Consider the following 16,759-nt stretch of genomic DNA (forward strand, 5'->3'; position numbering starts at 1 on the left):
TCAGATAGATTGAAGCTTTATATTCTCATATAATACAATGTCTCTAATTTTGTTCAATTGACGAAAATTCACAAAAGAATCTAATTTATAGTTTCATTATGCCTCTCATCCTAGGATTTAGGCCACATTAGATTTAAGTTGGAAAATCTCCACATTTATTTGTCTATATAATACTAGATGAGTATTGCCCGTGCATAGCACGAGCCCAACATTTTGAATTCTAGTGTCATTTTGTTCATGTCTAATACTGCATTCACATAGCGACCCTACAAAACTATAAAGGTTTAGAATTGGCATAAGTTCACAACCACCAGAAACACAGCTCCAACCTTAGAAAATAGTGACAAACATAGAATATATATTGCCTCCCTAGACTTATCAAAACTGAGCAAGAATTTCCTTTTCTTCCACTTCCTTTAAATATACATACAAAATCAAAATCAAGCATACGACTTATTTGATCATCATTTTCTACCCACCATCCTATTTCACGTGATCAACCAAATGTATAAGTTGCTATCAGTGTTTGCACTATAAACAAACTAAGAGCCATATAGAGTATTGCAAATACTGTGTATTGCTGAAAACATCTGCTACTGTGTATTCTTCAAACAACTTCTTGTCCTGTTCCAATGGAGAATTAGAAGTCAAACATGTTGAGATAGAAAACATTAACTGATAAAAGTTCCATAGCAAGAATTGAAAGGTATCATGACATAAAGAGATGCGTGCAATCTCCGCAAACAAAATACTCCAGAGTATTATACCCAAGCCTTTATAGAAGAGGGCACGAAGTAAAGGCCAAGTTACTGTTACTACAATCTAAAGATGCATCGGAAATATAACCTTTTATCAAAGCAGTATAGGATCTTCCTATCCTTAAGATTTAACCACTTAACAATTAACAAAAAAATCGAAAAAATGCTAAGCCTTATGTTTTCTTCGGTAAGCTAATGCTGACAAATATATGAAATGCAAATGATGTCCAGAAAAGTTGGTCAATAAATTTTACTTGCCCCAATTAAAAGAAAAAAAATACATTAATATCATATCACTATTAAATGACACAAAAAGTCCATTAGTTATAAAGAAAAAGCGGTGAAATAAATTAAAAGCACAAAAGCAAGCACACCAATTGATGTAAGAAACTGAATGCAGAGAGAGCTAGGCCTTACCATCAATAATCATAATGATAAACATAAACATGGAGAAACACAACTTATACGCAAAAAGGAAGTGGAGAACAACATATTGAGGCCTTGACGGACAGAAAGAAAGTGATAGAGGAGGACATTTGAGTACTCTTCCATGACCTTGAAGATAATCCATTTTTTAGGTTCCCTGTAATAGTTTTAATTTGAAAAATTTGGAAGTAATCATCACGGAAGAATGTTTTTAAATACATACTCTATCTATGTTAAAACATAGTGTATGTATTAATGCAATAATATTTCTCATTGATAAAGACACAAACCTACAATCCATGTGCATTTGTGTACCGAACTAACTGGAGAACAAACCAATTATCAAGAAGTGACTGATTAAGTGTGCAAAATGGCAAGATCCATCCATCACTTGTATTTTTCGGACAAAATATCTAAATAAAATAAAAACTTGAAGAATATTCTAATAAAATTGCATAAAAGTGGAGAGCAATAAGAAAGTATGGGTGAAGATAATATATGTTGATCTAGTACCTAGCTACATGGACATATCAATAGATAATAAGATCTATTAGGCTTAAAGATGTAAGAATGAGAATTCCCAAGAAGACAAACAACTATAATACCAAATGGCTTATTACAGTATACAAGAATTTAATGGGAGTTTTGCATCCACTGATTCCAAATTTTGACTACACCTACAATTCCAAGTAAAAGAAGTAACGGAAAGCAGATGACAAAATTACATAAACGCAATGCTATAAATACTGCAAATAAACTAAAAGTCACAAATAACTATGAAATATTTTATTTGGAAGCACCATTGGGAATCTTGGCAGCGTCTTTAGTAGCAGATTGAGCTCATCCCAAGCTTCAATCCAAGTGAAACTTGGATTCAATGGATGCAAAACTTCCATTAATACATATAGTATTAGCAAATACCAAACAAACAGGGAATAAAAAATATATAAATTAAGCTACTTCCTTGACTCAGATCTCTTATACTTGCCTTGACATCTCTATCCATCTTGTCTGCTTCTAAAAGTTGTGGGATATCTGTGCTACTTTCTCGTCCTTTTTTCTGGACCATTACTGTCTTGCAACTCCATACAATCTCTTCTGCCCTTTAACAGACCTTCCCTATTCCATAAATTTTTAGCCAGATAAACGAATATAAATTGAAACAAACAAATGTTGCTCGAACACAACTTTTAAGAAGAGTTCGCAAATCATCTTAGGCCTTATTAAGCCTTCCTAACACATGATATAATGAATAAAATCTATTAATAGAAAATCACATACACAATTTTTTTTCAATAGCTATTCGACTTAATTGATCCAATTTTGTTAATCTCAACTCATACACCAATTTTAGTGCTTTATCAAAATTGGGTTATCATGAATTCTTACTTTATTTTCCTCGGCTATGTAGAGTGAGGTGTGTGTGAAGAGACAGTTATGAAGAACCTGAAAACATACTCGCGACTCATAATTCATGGAAGTATAATATACACAAAACAAAGTAAAGAAAAGGAAGAACAACATGCATTAGGAGTAAAATTTAATATCCTTTTAGTTTTTAAGTTAGCAGAATAAAAAATGTCAATACCTTAAGAAGAAGGAGAAGAAGAAGAAGAAGAAGAAGAAATATAGCCAAATCAGCGAGAAGAAGGCAACATCAATGAAATTGGACGGAGAATAACCCTTAAAATGGTGATTCCGCATCGTCTGGTTGGAAAACACAAAATCCAAAGAAATTTATCCATGAAATTGGAAACAGCTATACAGATATAAAAGAAGCAAAAAAAGAAAGAAGACAAAGTAAAAACAAAGAATATGTGAGCAAATATTGAGAGAACTATACCTGAAATCTAGCAGATAGATAAGAAGATGAAAAGAAAGTATTGTTGAAAGATTTTTATCAAGCGGGTTCAAAAAAAAACATTAGAGGTCATATGTCACTAGCTGGTTTCGAACTCAAGAACATGTGGAAAATTTGAACCCTTTTTATCGACAGCCTAGGCATTTTACTTGTTTCAAGTTGGTTCACAATTATATTTATACCTTTACTTGTCTGAAAATAACAAAAATATACCTATATATACAGTGTTATTTTTTAATGAAGCGGGTTCATATGAACCCACTTGACTCCACGTGGATCCGCCCCCGCCTCCGATCGACTGGAATAGAAGAGAAGGAAGTCGGAAGAGAAAATGTTTCTAGACCCATATCATGTAAAATGAATAGATGGAAGGCACTTTTTCCTTTAAGCCAAATGACAATTTTGCCCTTAGTCGACCATCTTTCCTTTTCTATAAAATAGAAAAGAAGAGCCACAGGTTTCGACTGTAAACTACTTTGCTTTTTGTCAACTTTTATTGCACTTTAGTGAGCATTTGGTTTTTGCGCTTTTTTTTTTTTCCCCACTACTTTTTGTCTGATGCGAATCATATTTTCACCAGCAATTGACTTCATCTATTGTTACACTGCTTGGTTAAGTTCTATTCTGATTTTTTTTCTTTATTTCCCAATTTGTTCTTTACATATATGAATTGTCTATGCTCAAACATTTTTTGGTGGAATTTTCAAATTTAAACAAGGAGAAATATATTAGCTTAATATTGATGATTTTGCTCATCTATTATGATTGTTCCCCTTCTTTGTCATTGCTTAATAATATTGTCAAATTAGGTTTGAAATTGATTCATGATGTCTTCTCTGTTTCATTTGAACAAATGTGAACTTTACTAGAACTAGGAAACCCCAGAGGGTTTTGGTTGAGCTGGAACTAAGAGTGTACTTATGAAAGAATCCAATCTGGTTTGATGTTTTAGTCTAGAGTAAGATGGTAATTAAGCAAAGTAGCAGACAAATACCAACTAATTTAGTGCAGAATTAAACTGTTCTACGAAGAATCTGACATATGAAAATTGATGTTGGAAGGTTAGGTCTCTTGATTTGCGCCACACTTCTTCTTCATAATACATGTATATATATGAAGTTATATGATATATTTTTTCTTTCACCTATATAATATTTTTATTGCTTAATTACTGAAATTCTGAAGTGGATTATGCACTTATGATGTTTAATGATATGCCTTCTTTATTTAGTGCTACTTATTTGGAGTTACATACTTATATTTTGTAGCCAAAATACTTTCTTGGGATAAAACTAAATAGAACTATTGGTTTGGGGAGTGGAGCCACGTACTTCAGTCTGTACGATGAGCCTCTCATTCACATATCCCCTTGTTGCTAAAAGGAAAGTAGCTAAGACCAGTTCATACCAGAGAATTTTTTTGTTATCTTTCACTATTATCTTAGTTCAACCTTTGATGGAAACCTCCTTCTGATATTTATATTAAATGTATTGGACAACTGCTGAGGAATACATTGTTTGATGTAGTTCTCATATGCCAGTGACAAGTAAGTATTTACCACAATTAAATTTTGTTTTTACAATTTGTATTCTTTCTTTCCACCATACAGTGACATTCTGTAACGACCCAATCGGTCGTTTTGGACACTTATGCTTCTTTCTACTATTTGAAGTCTTGAATAGCTTCATACGATGAATTATGACTTGTGTGAAATGTCAGTTTTGATTTTTCAATGATTTCGGAGTTAGTTTGGAGGAATGAAAGTAAAGGTTCAAAGTTTAAGTTTAAAGAGTTGACCGGAGTTTGACTTTTGTGCAAACGACACCGGAATGAAGTTTTGATGGTTTCAATAGCTCCATATGACGATTTTGGACTTAGGAGTATGTTCGGATATTTATTTCGAAGTCCGTAGGATAAATTGAAGCATTTTGACGAAAGTTGGAAAAATGGAATATGGAAGTTTGACCGAGAGTTGACTTTTTGATATCTAGGTCGAAATTCAATTTAGAAAATTGGAATAGCTTCGTTATGCCATTTATGACTTGAGTGCAAAATTTGAAGTCACTCCGGATTGATTTGATAGGCTTCGGCATCGAATGTAAAATTTGGAATTCGTTAGTCTCCGTGAAACTTGAATTGGGGTGTGATATGTGTTTTATTGTGGTTTGGTGTGATTTGAGACATCAACTAAGTTTGTATGATATTTTAGGATTTGTTGGTATATTTGATTGAGGTCCTGAGGGCCTCGGTGGATTTCGGATGGTTAACGGAATGTGATTTAGAACGTTTCAATGTGTTTCTTCAAGAATAAGTGGTATCACATTAAGAACATGAGCTCCAATTCAGTTTTGATTGAAGCATTAGATCCGTATTGAAATTTCGGAGCCTTAGCAAAAAGAATTATCGAATTCGGACATCGTATGAGAGAGTTATGCCCATTTTCGTATCAAGAAAAAATATTTTCCCATCGCCAGCGCCCAGGGTAGAGTTGGGCGCTATCCGTGGCGCCGGGATATTATTTTGCTACTGGAATCAGCGCCACAGGCAACGCCGAAAACTATATAAAATGGGGGTTTTGGCCATTTTTACACATTTGGAGCTATGGAGCTCGGTTTGGGCGATTTTCAAAGGCAAACTTCACCACAAAACTTGGGGTAAGTGTTCTTAATTCCCTTGTGATTATATTCCATGAATTAATCTTCATTTTTAAGGTTAGATTATTGATATTTCAAGAGAAATGGAGGAATTTTCTAAAATTCCATAAAAATGAATTTTCAAGATTTGAACATCGATCCGAAGTCGGATTTGAGTAAAATTAGTATGGTTGGATTCGTAATTAAATGGGTTGTTGGATTTGTAAGTTTCATCGGATTCCGAGACGTGGGCCCCACTATCAAATTTTTGAGCGGAGTTGGAAATTTTCATAAATTGTTAAATTGTAAGAATTGGAGTATGTTTTGATTAATTTGCACGTTGTTTGACTAGTTTTGAATCGTTTGGCTTGGAATTGAGGAGATTGGAAGGCGTTTAAAGGTTGATACGCATATAATGGAATTTCCGGAGTATTGTTATCTTACTCGGTATTGGAGTCGGCTTGTTCAAGATAAGTAACTCTTTTAAACTTAGTATTGAGGGTATGAAACCTCGAATTATGTGTTATGTGATTGATGTTGAGGTGACGCACATGCTAGATGACGGGAGTGTGGGCGTGCACCGTGTGAATGGTGACTCTGTTGTTTCCAGGACACTGTGTAGTGGTCCTACTTTGTTGATATATATGTTTTCACCATGTGATAAGTAAATTGAGCTGTACATCATGCTAGATATCATGTCTAGGCTTTATGCCGATATTGTTGGGACCCATAGTGGTCGTTTCTTGCTGTTATCTCACTGAATTCATTGATATACTGTACTCAGTCACATTCATGCATTCATATCATATCTCAGTCTCAATTGTTATTTATTGATACATCATATCATTGTTGTCGGGCTAGTTTCATGACATTGTAAGCCCGTGAGTGAGACTAGAGAGATTGATGACTGAGTAAGGCCGAGGGCCGGTTTGTGAGATATTGATACTATAGCACGTGAGTTGTCCGTGCCGATACTGATATTGATACTATAGCACGTGAGTTGTCCGTGCCGATACTGATATTGATACTATAACACGTGAGTTGTCCGTGCAGCATGTGAGTTGTCCGTGCAGATATTGATATTGATACATTAGCACGAGAGTTGTCCGTGCAACACGTGAGTTGTCCGTGCAGATTTTAGCGCTTGGGTTGTAGGAGCCCCTATGGAGTCTGCACAGCCAGTGAGTGCAGTCGACTATAAATAAATGGATCGGGTTGCACACCGCAACGAGTATAGTACAGTGCTGAGTGATTGAGAGTGCTGAGTATTGAGCATTGTAAAAGATAATGCGAGGCAGCGAGATTGAGTACTCTGAGAGTGTGAGTACATGAGTTCATTACTGAGAGGCATTGCATTTGGCATGTGTACTTGAGATATATGCATAGAGTTGCATTTCTTTTTGCTGCCTGATTTTGGTGACATTCGTGATTTTGCCCGTATCTTGACATGTAGGCATAGAGATGTACTTTCCTCATGCTATCTAAAAATCAAATGGTAACTTGTTGAAAGGTTTTATGGAAAAATTCACACTTTTCAGTTACTTATATTTTGGTAATTTCGGTGAAAAGAATTGAGTTTTACTGTTATACTTGAAAAGAATAGGTTTATTTTTCCTGAACTGTGAACGAGCTGAGCATTTTATTATTTAATTATTCTTTGTGCTGCTTATGAATATTGTTGTGAAGTATTACTGGATATTGATGTGGACTCTGACCTTGGTACAAGCTCGCCACTACTTTCAACCTTAGTTTAGGTTTGTTACTTTTTGAGTACATGTGGTCGGTTGTACTCATACTACACTTCCTGCACATTGCGTGCAAATTTCGGATGTCGACGTTGTTGTGTTCGATGGGAGCTGACTTGGAAATTGTACCGACATCCCTGTTGTAGCTTCCTCTTATTCATGGTAGCCTTAGATTCATTAAACTCTGTTTATGTAACTTTTCAAACAGAAGATGTATTTGTTTCATATCAATTTTGTAAATTCTACTCTTAGAAGCTTATGATTTGTACTACTAGTCCTTGGGAGGTGTATAAGAGATCATTTATTTTTCCTCAGTATGTTACATTTGTACTGGACTTGATGAGTTGACTTACCTAGCGGGATGTGTTAGGTGTCATCACGACTAGTTGGATTTAGGGTTGTGACAGATTGGTATCAGAGCTCTAGGTTCATAGGTTCTACAAGTCATAGGCAAGTGTCTAGTAGAGTTTTGTGGATCGATATAATGACGTCCATACCTATCTTCGAGAGGCTACAGTGCATTTAGGATATACTTCTCATCTTTCTTTCCTTATTGTGCGACATTTATTCAGCTTGAAGCGTAATCCTTTGAATTCCTTCCACTCATTCATATGTGCACATGAGCACTCGGTATCAGCTTTCGGTAGTTTGTGATTCCATGAATGATACACGAAAGGTGATTATAGTGTACTGATGATGGGCCAGTCTGGGAGACTTGAGGCCAGGTGTAGACCGCAGCTTAGGCTCAGTAGTTTCAGTTGTGAAAACTTGTGTATTGGACTTATGTGCCCGGTAGTGTTCTTATAAGTTGAAATTGTGGCTCGATGAGCGGTTAAATGACTATATGATGAGTGTCACACCTCCTTTTTCACTACACCCCGTGAATGGTATAAATATAAGGGAGTTTTCCAATTAAAGGACAATCGAAACGGGATTTATTGTCAAAAGATTCAGAGTCGCCACTTGGGAGATTTATGGTCTCCCAAGTCACCGGTTGAATCCCGAATTGAGGAAAAACTTGACTCTGTTTAACAGTCCCCGAACAAGAAATCCGGGTAAGGAATTCTGTTAACCCGGGAGAAGGTGTTAGGCACTCCCGAGTTCCGTGGTTCTAGCACGGTCGCTTTGATCATACTTGGCTTATAAAAATTGTTTAATTACTGACTTTAGATCCTATCTGCATTTACCCTTTACCGCTTTTAAATCACTTGATTATTCGTAGTTAAAGAATTGAGTTATGCGTACGTATACTCTTTTTCTTTGGCACGTCAAAAATCATGTCACGCGAACGTGTCCATAATTAATAACGCTTTATTTATTTATTTCATAAAATTTGGTTGAAATTGCACAAACGCATCCCTCGAGTTACTTTTAGAATTTGCAATCATGTTACGCGGACGTGTCCACAATTGCAATGGTATATTAAACATGCCTAAAGCAAACTACGAATGTACAATTATTTTTCTAAAGCTAATGTGAGATTGTTGTGAGGCCAAAAGGACTCTTAAGAGCATACGATATATGGGTGTTACAATTTTAATTCTTCTACATCATTTTTGTTTTAGCCTTTATTTAGGTTACATGTTATACACATTTAGGCTACATGTTATACACGTCAGAATGGAACACACGGCTAAATCTAAACTATTAATGGAATGTGCACTGACCAAAAGTGAGACAAACGAAGCCTCCCCTTTTTAAAGAAAAAGATTAGAAATAAATATATATAAAAATAGTAAAGAAAACTAGTAAGCAATTTTGATTCGAATAAAATAAGATATGTAATTCAAAAAACTAACTACTCTATTATTTTTATAAAAATGAGCCCATGATAATTAAATACCAACAGAAACATATACTTCATTCTCGAAAGCTTGGATGCACAAAAAAATTACTCAATATTACTACTAAGCTAGTAAAACATGGAAGGGTCTTATGAGAAATTAGGCCATGATATTCCAAATAGAGTAGAACAAGAAAACTTCCTTAAGCCACGAAAATAAAGTAGGCAACTGATTTCCTCTTTTAACCCATGTACCCTTAGATTTAAAATTGAACAAAAATTCATATCCTCAATCCATGAAACTTAAGCTGTTGCAATAAGTTTTAATAGCTCTTTCATGTTTCAGTCATATATAAAAAAAACAGATTAAAGTAAGAGAGAGATATAGAATAGACCTGAGAGTTTAACTTTCGATTAATAGAGCTTTGGCAATTACAACAAGTGAAACGAGCCAAATGAATAGATCCGCAATAGAAGATTTCAACTGAAATTTCCAAGCAACAACTACTAACCTCGACAGAACTCGACCGGACCTCGAAACCAGCATTACCTCGACGTACGATCGGAACGCCTGAGTTTACAGCGACGTCGAGTTTCAGCGGCTCGAGCTCGACGGAAAAAATGGATAGCGATAACCATAGACCGGAACCAACGTACGACAACTTTCTTCATGACTCGAACTCAACAACGACTCCAAAACTTCAACTGCCTTACGCTCGCTCCCTCACTCCGTTCATGTACGTGTGTATGCGAAGGTGAAGCTCGCCGGATATGGCATCGCCGGCAGAAGGTCCGGCGGGTCAAGGTCGACGAGATGGGGGGTGGGGAGCTGGGTGTTGGGTCGTTTCGCTAGGGTGGGCTCGTTGGAAGCTGCTGGTGTGAGGGCGCTTGGTTCTACTTGTAACGTTCGGAACTTGTTACTTCGACGAGCTGGTGGAACTCGTTTTTCCCGGCGAGTTTCAGGCCATGGCTCCTGGTTTAACAGACTCCGACGGAGGTGAGGGCTGTGTCGTTTGGACTGAACGACGTCGGCAACGTAGTTGAGGAAGGGAGGTGGTCGTTGGTGGTGTGAATGGTGGTTTTCTGGTGGTGTGATGAAGGAGGAAAAGGGGTCGTTGGTTGCTCTTTGTTGAAGAAGACGATGACGGGACGGGGGGGGGGTGTTTGGAGAAGACGATCTCGGGGGGGGGGGGGGTGTTTGGAGAAGACGATCTGAGAGGGGGGGGGTCTGTTATGCGCAGCTTCTGCGTATTTTTTTTGTCCAGGTTTTTTTGTTCTTTTTCGTTTCTTTTTTATTTTATAGTCTAGGTTTTTGGTAGGGTTTTAGGTTAAAGGGTATAGACCTAGGAATTATGGGCTTGACAATTATGGGCTAGGTCCAAAATTAGACCTAAAGATAGGTTGCTCAAGCCCAAGCTCTATTCTTTCACTGCGAACGAGATTAAAATACGGGCCCATTTATTAATTAATCTTGTTATTCAAATAATTACTAAAATAAAACTAACCATTAAAACAAACCTATTTTTGGCATTTTCAAATATCTTATTAAAATAAAAATACGATACTATTTTTATATATTTTTTAGGATTTTTTTAAGATTAAAAATGACTACAAAACATTAATGAACTTATTTTTGTGATTTTTTGTTTTCTTATAATAAAATAAAGTAAAAGAGTCAAAATTACTTAAAATGTATATATTATGCCTAACTTAAATATTTTATGCTAATATATAAAAAATTTTGGGGAGGGTCAAAAATCACATGTCTACAGCTGCCCCTCTTTGACTGGAAACGTACAGAGTTTTCAGATAAAGACTGACTAGACAGGTTTTTGACCCGACCCTTATTTGGAGAGACTAAAACTAAGAGAAAAGGGAAATGTGACCGAGCCCTGGTATCTGGGCTGCCTACATATCCTTGGCTATAAAGGAATCAGGCCACGTGTAGTTCAGAAATGAGTGAGATGACGGAGTATGCCGAGGTGGAGATCCGGTCGAGGTGCCATTCCGCCGAGGTTCCGGTCTGCATTCCTGCTATTACATCAAAATCAAAACATGAAAAAGACTAGCTAAGCCTATCAATTACGAGTTACAAGATTCCTATCTATAAGTCTTCTGAAGCTTGATCTTGAGTCTTGAGTGGTTCTTCATGCAGACTTTAGATTTGAACCTTAACGCTCGCCAGTTGCAGGTGCTAGCTCGTTCTTCTTCAGATTTTCGGACCAAGACCGGACATGTAGTACTTGTGGCTTTGGCCATGTCTTGAGCAGCTCACATCCTTCATCAACTTCTGTATTTGGATTACCTTGTTGCCTTTCTCTCTTTTCCTTTATAGACTAACTTCTGTTGATCATCTAGGACTGTTGACTCGCATTCTTAACGCGAGCTTCTTTCGTTACTGACTTGAATTGCATTCTGAATTGAATTCCCTTTTTTCCAGGTGGGCGCCTGATTGCTGAACTTGAACCGTCTTATCTTGTTACTTGACGCTGTTTTTCCTTGCACCTTGAACCATTTTCCCCTGAAACTTGAACTGTCTTCCTTCGAAACTGATTTCCCTTGAAACTCGAGTTGTTTTCCTTCGACACTGCTTTCCCTAGAAACTTGAGTTGTATCCCCTTGTTCTCCAGGTGGGCACCTGATTACAACAAAATAGACAAAACAAAGAAATTTTTTCTGCCCCAGTTTGCACTAGGAAGATTTGTGAGTTGTTAGCAAAATTGTAAACCACTTGTACTATTGATGCAATGATGAAATTAAGCTAAAGAATAGACTAGGAAAACTGTAAACTAAGCTTGACTAAAGTAAAAACTGACCCTATTCTCCAGGTGGGGCTCCCTGACTGCTAACTTGAAATGTATTCCCTGCTCTCCAGGCGGGCTCCTGACTGCTAACGTTAAATGTATTCCCTGCTCTTCAGGCGGGCTCTTGACTGCTAACTTGAAATGTATTCCCTGCTCTCCAGGCGGGATCCTGATTTCAAGATAGATAAAACAAAGAATTTGAAAGCTAAAATTTAAATTGTACTCCCTTGTTCTCCAGGCGGGCTCCTGACTGCTACACTTGAAAGTATTCCCTGCTCTCCAGGCGGGCTCCTGACTTCAACTTGAAATGTATTCCCTACTCTCCAGGCGGGCTCCTGACTTCAACATAGACAAAACAAAGAGTTTGAAAGCTAAACTTAAATTGTATTCCCTTGTTCTCCAGGCGGGCTTTTGACTGCTGCGCTTGAAAGTATTCCCTGCTCTCCAGGGGGGCTCCTGACTGCTGACTTGAAATGTATTCCCTGCTCTCCAAACAGGCTTTTGACTTCAACATAGACAAAACAAAGAATTTGAAAGCTAAAATTTAAATTGTACTCCCTTGTTCTCCAGGCGGGCTCCTGATTGCTGCGCTTAAAAGTATTCCCTGCTTTCCAGGCGGGCTCCTGACTTTAACTTGAAATGTATTCCCTGCTCTCCAGGAGGGCTCCTGACTTTATAATAGACAAAACAAGGAATTTGAAAGCTAAAATTTAAATTTTACTCCCTTGTTCTCCAGGAGGGCTCCTGACTGCTGCGCTTGAAAGTATTCCCTACTCTCCAGGCGGGCTCCTGACTTCAACTTGAAATGTATTCCCTGCTCTCCAGGCGGGCTCCTGACTTCAAATAGACAAAACAAAGAATTTGAAAGCTAAAACTTAAATTGTACTCCCTTGTTCTCCAGGCGGGCTCCTGACTGCTACGCTTGAATGTATTCCCTGCTCTCCAGGTGGGCTCCTGACTTCAACTTGAAATGTATTCCTTGCTCTCCAGGCGGGCTCCTGACTTCAACAAAACAGACAAAAATAAAGAAATTTTCCGCCCCAGTTTGGTGGCTGGGGACAGATGTGATTGTAAAACTAAATCATATTACCATGTATTACTATGGATTTGAAAGCTAGGTCCCATTATTTAGAGGGGTCTTGACAACTCTTAACTAAACGACAATTTAAAATCTAAGTTATATCTTCTACATGTGTGACTTCTGCTAAATCTTGCTATCTAAGAGGATCTTTAAACTACTTTCCATTATCCAAGAGGGTCCTAAAAATTAAAAGTCCAATTTTATCTTAAGAGTGACAACTTTTATGGCTGAATTATAGTACCCTACAACAGACTTTACTCTAAATGTTGTTATCTAATCAAAATCTTAAAGGTAAGTCCCATTATTAAGGAGGGTCCTGAAAACTCTTAATTGATTCTTATCTCAAGCATGCAAACTTCTAAACCAACTTATATTCCTTTGGAATATATTTATGCTAGATTATGCTATTTCAGAACTTTAAACTAGGTCCCATTTTCCATGAGGGTCCTGAAAATCAAAAATCAAACCTGTCTCCACGGAGGGTTTCTCCGAAACAACCGAAATTTCCTCCCCTGTTTCAATCAAAGAAAAATCTTGTTAGTTTAAAATGTGGTGGTTGGTTTGTGGCCTTGACTTTGAGGACGATTGCTCCTTCACTTCTCATGATAACTGATTCCACTCGAGGACCTTGCTGGTTTATGGACTAAACACTTTCTCTGTCGTCCTTATCACAAAAATACCCCTGATCCATTCCAACCCAATACCCTTCATCTATTGCATTGTGCTCTTGCATTGACATGTACTAAACCTTTGTGTTTTTCCTGAATCTCAAAGCACGACAATTGCCACCCACTCATCGCGTATGTTGTTTTTTCTTCACTTAAACCACTAGCCCTAGCCTTGAGGTCTGTTGCTCCTTCACTTGCCACGATAACTTTGATTTTTGCTCGGTGGACCTCGTTTGTCACTGATTAAACACCTTTTGTCGATCTTACCACAGAAAATACCTTCGATCCGTTCACCAAACCCCTCCATCTTGTTGCATTGTTTATGAATTGATATGTACCAAACCGTCGTGTTTTACCGAAGATACCTTTGATCCGTTCATCTAACACCCTCCATCTGTTGCATTGTTCCTGAATTGATGTGTACCAAACATTTGTATTTCATAAGGATCCCAAAACATGTTGATTATTACCAGCTCAATGGGCTTGTTGTTCTTTCCTGACTTATGACACTTTGATGTACTGGCCAGATCCCGTTTTGTGCAATTGAAAAGTTGGTGGCAAATTTTGAAGTCATTTCTCACTTATTTTGACCAAACAGACTCAGGAAGAGGAAGTAAACAAGAGTAAAGGAATAGAGTAAAGGACAAAGGAAAGAGATGATTCCTAACAAGAAAACTACAAAGTAGAAACCTATCAGATGAGGATACTAACTCTAATGACCATGACATGCACCTGTGGCCTATTCTGTTGAGCAGGTCTGATGTTCAACTCCTGTTATACCCCCTTAAACAGTGAAACTGTGCTTCAATGCTCCGATTATCCAATCTGATTCACAATCCTTATTCGACTTGTAGTGCCCGAAGGGTTTTCACCATCAAGCCTATCTCATTTTGTTCTTTCTCTCAACTTACTGTCGCCTTACAGTGCCTGTGAGGGTTTTCACCAATAAGACTCTCTCATTTTTTATTTGTCTCAACCTTGTCGCCTTACGGTGCCCGTGAAGGTTTTCACCAATAAGACTCTCTCATTTTATTTCTTTTAGCTCCCGTGCCTTACGGTGCCTGTGAAGGTTTTCGCCAATAAGACTCTCTCATTTTTACTTTTCCTGCTTGAACCAGAGTGTTGCCCCTGACATGAATTACCTTTACCTACTCGACTTGGCATTTCTCAAAGACTGATCAGAAGGTCTTTCTTTGGACCGTAATGTGGGCTTTTGGACAGGGTTAGAAAGAAAGGGCATAAAAGGCTCAAAACAATTCAAATGGGTTAAATCATTACAACTTTCGGTACCAAATTTTCTTACACCAACCATAACTTCTGCCCCAGTTTCTTGCTTGGGGACTTTTGGATTTTTATTTTGACAGGACCGAACCGTGATGCTGCCTACGTATCCTTAAAAGGAATCAGGTCGAACGTAGTTCATGTCATAGAAATTACTTTGTTGTTGTGTTTTTTTTCCTTTTCTCTTTCTTCTCTTTTTTTTTCTTTCTCTTTTCTATTTTTCTTTTTATTGTTTTTCTTTTTCTTTTCTCTTTTCTTCTTTCTCTTTTTTTCTTTCTCTTTTTCTTTATTTCTTTCTCTTTCCTTTTCTTTCTTTTTTTTTCTTCCTTTTCTTATCTTCATGCTTGTGTTTCTTATATTCGCTACTGATTCCGAAAGAGGGGTATGAAAGAAAATAAATAAGGCTCAAAAGGGGTGACGAGGGATAAAGTGTTTAGATAGCAAAACAAAATGCCTTCGTCATTCCAATCTTCAAAACATGCCAAGTACAAACAACACAATTTAAACAAACCAAGGAAAACATTTGTAACATCTTTTGATTGCGCCAGACTTGATGACCGTACCCACACATTCGCCTTCTACGTTTGTTATATACAAAGCACCATTGGACCACATTCTCACTCTCATTACCACAAGCGCCCCCCTACAAATTTGGGGCAAACTTGCTTTTATCTTCAAATTGATGCGGCAGGATGCATTTCAATAGGGGTTCTTTATGTTCTATCTGCCCCAGTTTCACACAATTCGGGATTGAAGTGATCTCAAAATGCCTTTACTTATTTCCCTCAAATGTCCCTACATCTTCAACATTGTTTCATTTCTTCGTGATTAAACTGACTTTTAAAACCAGGCTGAGAATTACGCGTGCATGTCACGTCACTAGAGTCAACAGGAAAAGAACTATAAAAGAAAAGAGAACTAAACGAAAATGACTAAAAACCACAGAAAATAGAAAATTGCATTAGACAGATGGTGACCGGGTTTGGACAACAAAACAAACAAACTAAACTGGGGCTACAAACCTAGAACAAACCTAGACAACATTAAACAGGCTATTAGACTAAACAAACTAGGCAAAATAAGAGGATAGAAGGGTTTGAGTCACAAGACAATATCTGGATTACAACCCTGAAATAACCTGAACATCAGAAATGATAACAAAATAAACCACCAAAACTCCTCCCTGGCTAACCAAGATAGGAGCGTCTTTCCAATTGCCAAGCTCGACATCTTAGCCACTGAATTCTGCATCAACATTATAGGACCTTCACAAACTTCCATCACATTGTTCTTAACAAATTGCTTTTGGGTTCCCTTTGTTAGCTCGTTCTTAAGATCAACCTCTGATAGCACTGAAAACTTTGCAGCGCGTGGGCCTTCAAGGATCTCAGAAGAATTTTCATATTCCTTTTCAAAACAAATCATACTTACCATATGCGTCTCAGGCGATGGACTTTGGCTAGTGTCTGCTGCATCTGGATTTTGCATGACAATGTCACCTGCATCAATAAGCTTCTGAATTGCTTTCTTCAGATTCCAACACTTCTCTATGTCATGCCCCGGGGCATCTGAGCAATATGCGCACCTTTGAGATAAATCAAACTTCTTTGGAAGAGGGTTTGACATTTTTATCTGGATCGGCTTCAACATGTCCAATTGTTTCAACTTTTGGAATAAACTGGCATATGACACTCCCAATGGGGTGAAAGCCTTTTATTT

General features: G+C 37.4%; 1 long non-coding RNA gene across 3 annotated transcripts; it reads right to left on the reverse strand.

The window, feature by feature from the left end:
* Positions 1-313: 313 nt before the first annotated feature.
* Positions 314-3,432, reverse strand: LOC107814445 (uncharacterized). Of its 3 annotated transcripts, none has more exons than XR_001654555.2 (3): positions 3,259-3,432; positions 2,173-2,303; positions 314-624 (listed from the first exon to the last, which is right to left on the reverse strand). It is a non-coding gene; the product is annotated as an uncharacterized LOC107814445 (long non-coding RNA). The 3 variants fall into 3 exon arrangements; XR_012708029.1 differs by lacking the exon at positions 3,259-3,432 and adding an exon at positions 2,773-3,021; XR_012708028.1 differs by lacking the exon at positions 3,259-3,432 and having other exon boundaries at positions 2,173-2,567.
* Positions 3,433-16,759: the final 13,327 nt, after the last annotated feature.

The sequence above is a fragment of the Nicotiana tabacum genome, chromosome 3 (assembly GCF_000715075.1).
Source record: "Nicotiana tabacum cultivar K326 chromosome 3, ASM71507v2, whole genome shotgun sequence".
NCBI lineage: Eukaryota > Viridiplantae > Streptophyta > Magnoliopsida > Solanales > Solanaceae > Nicotiana > Nicotiana tabacum.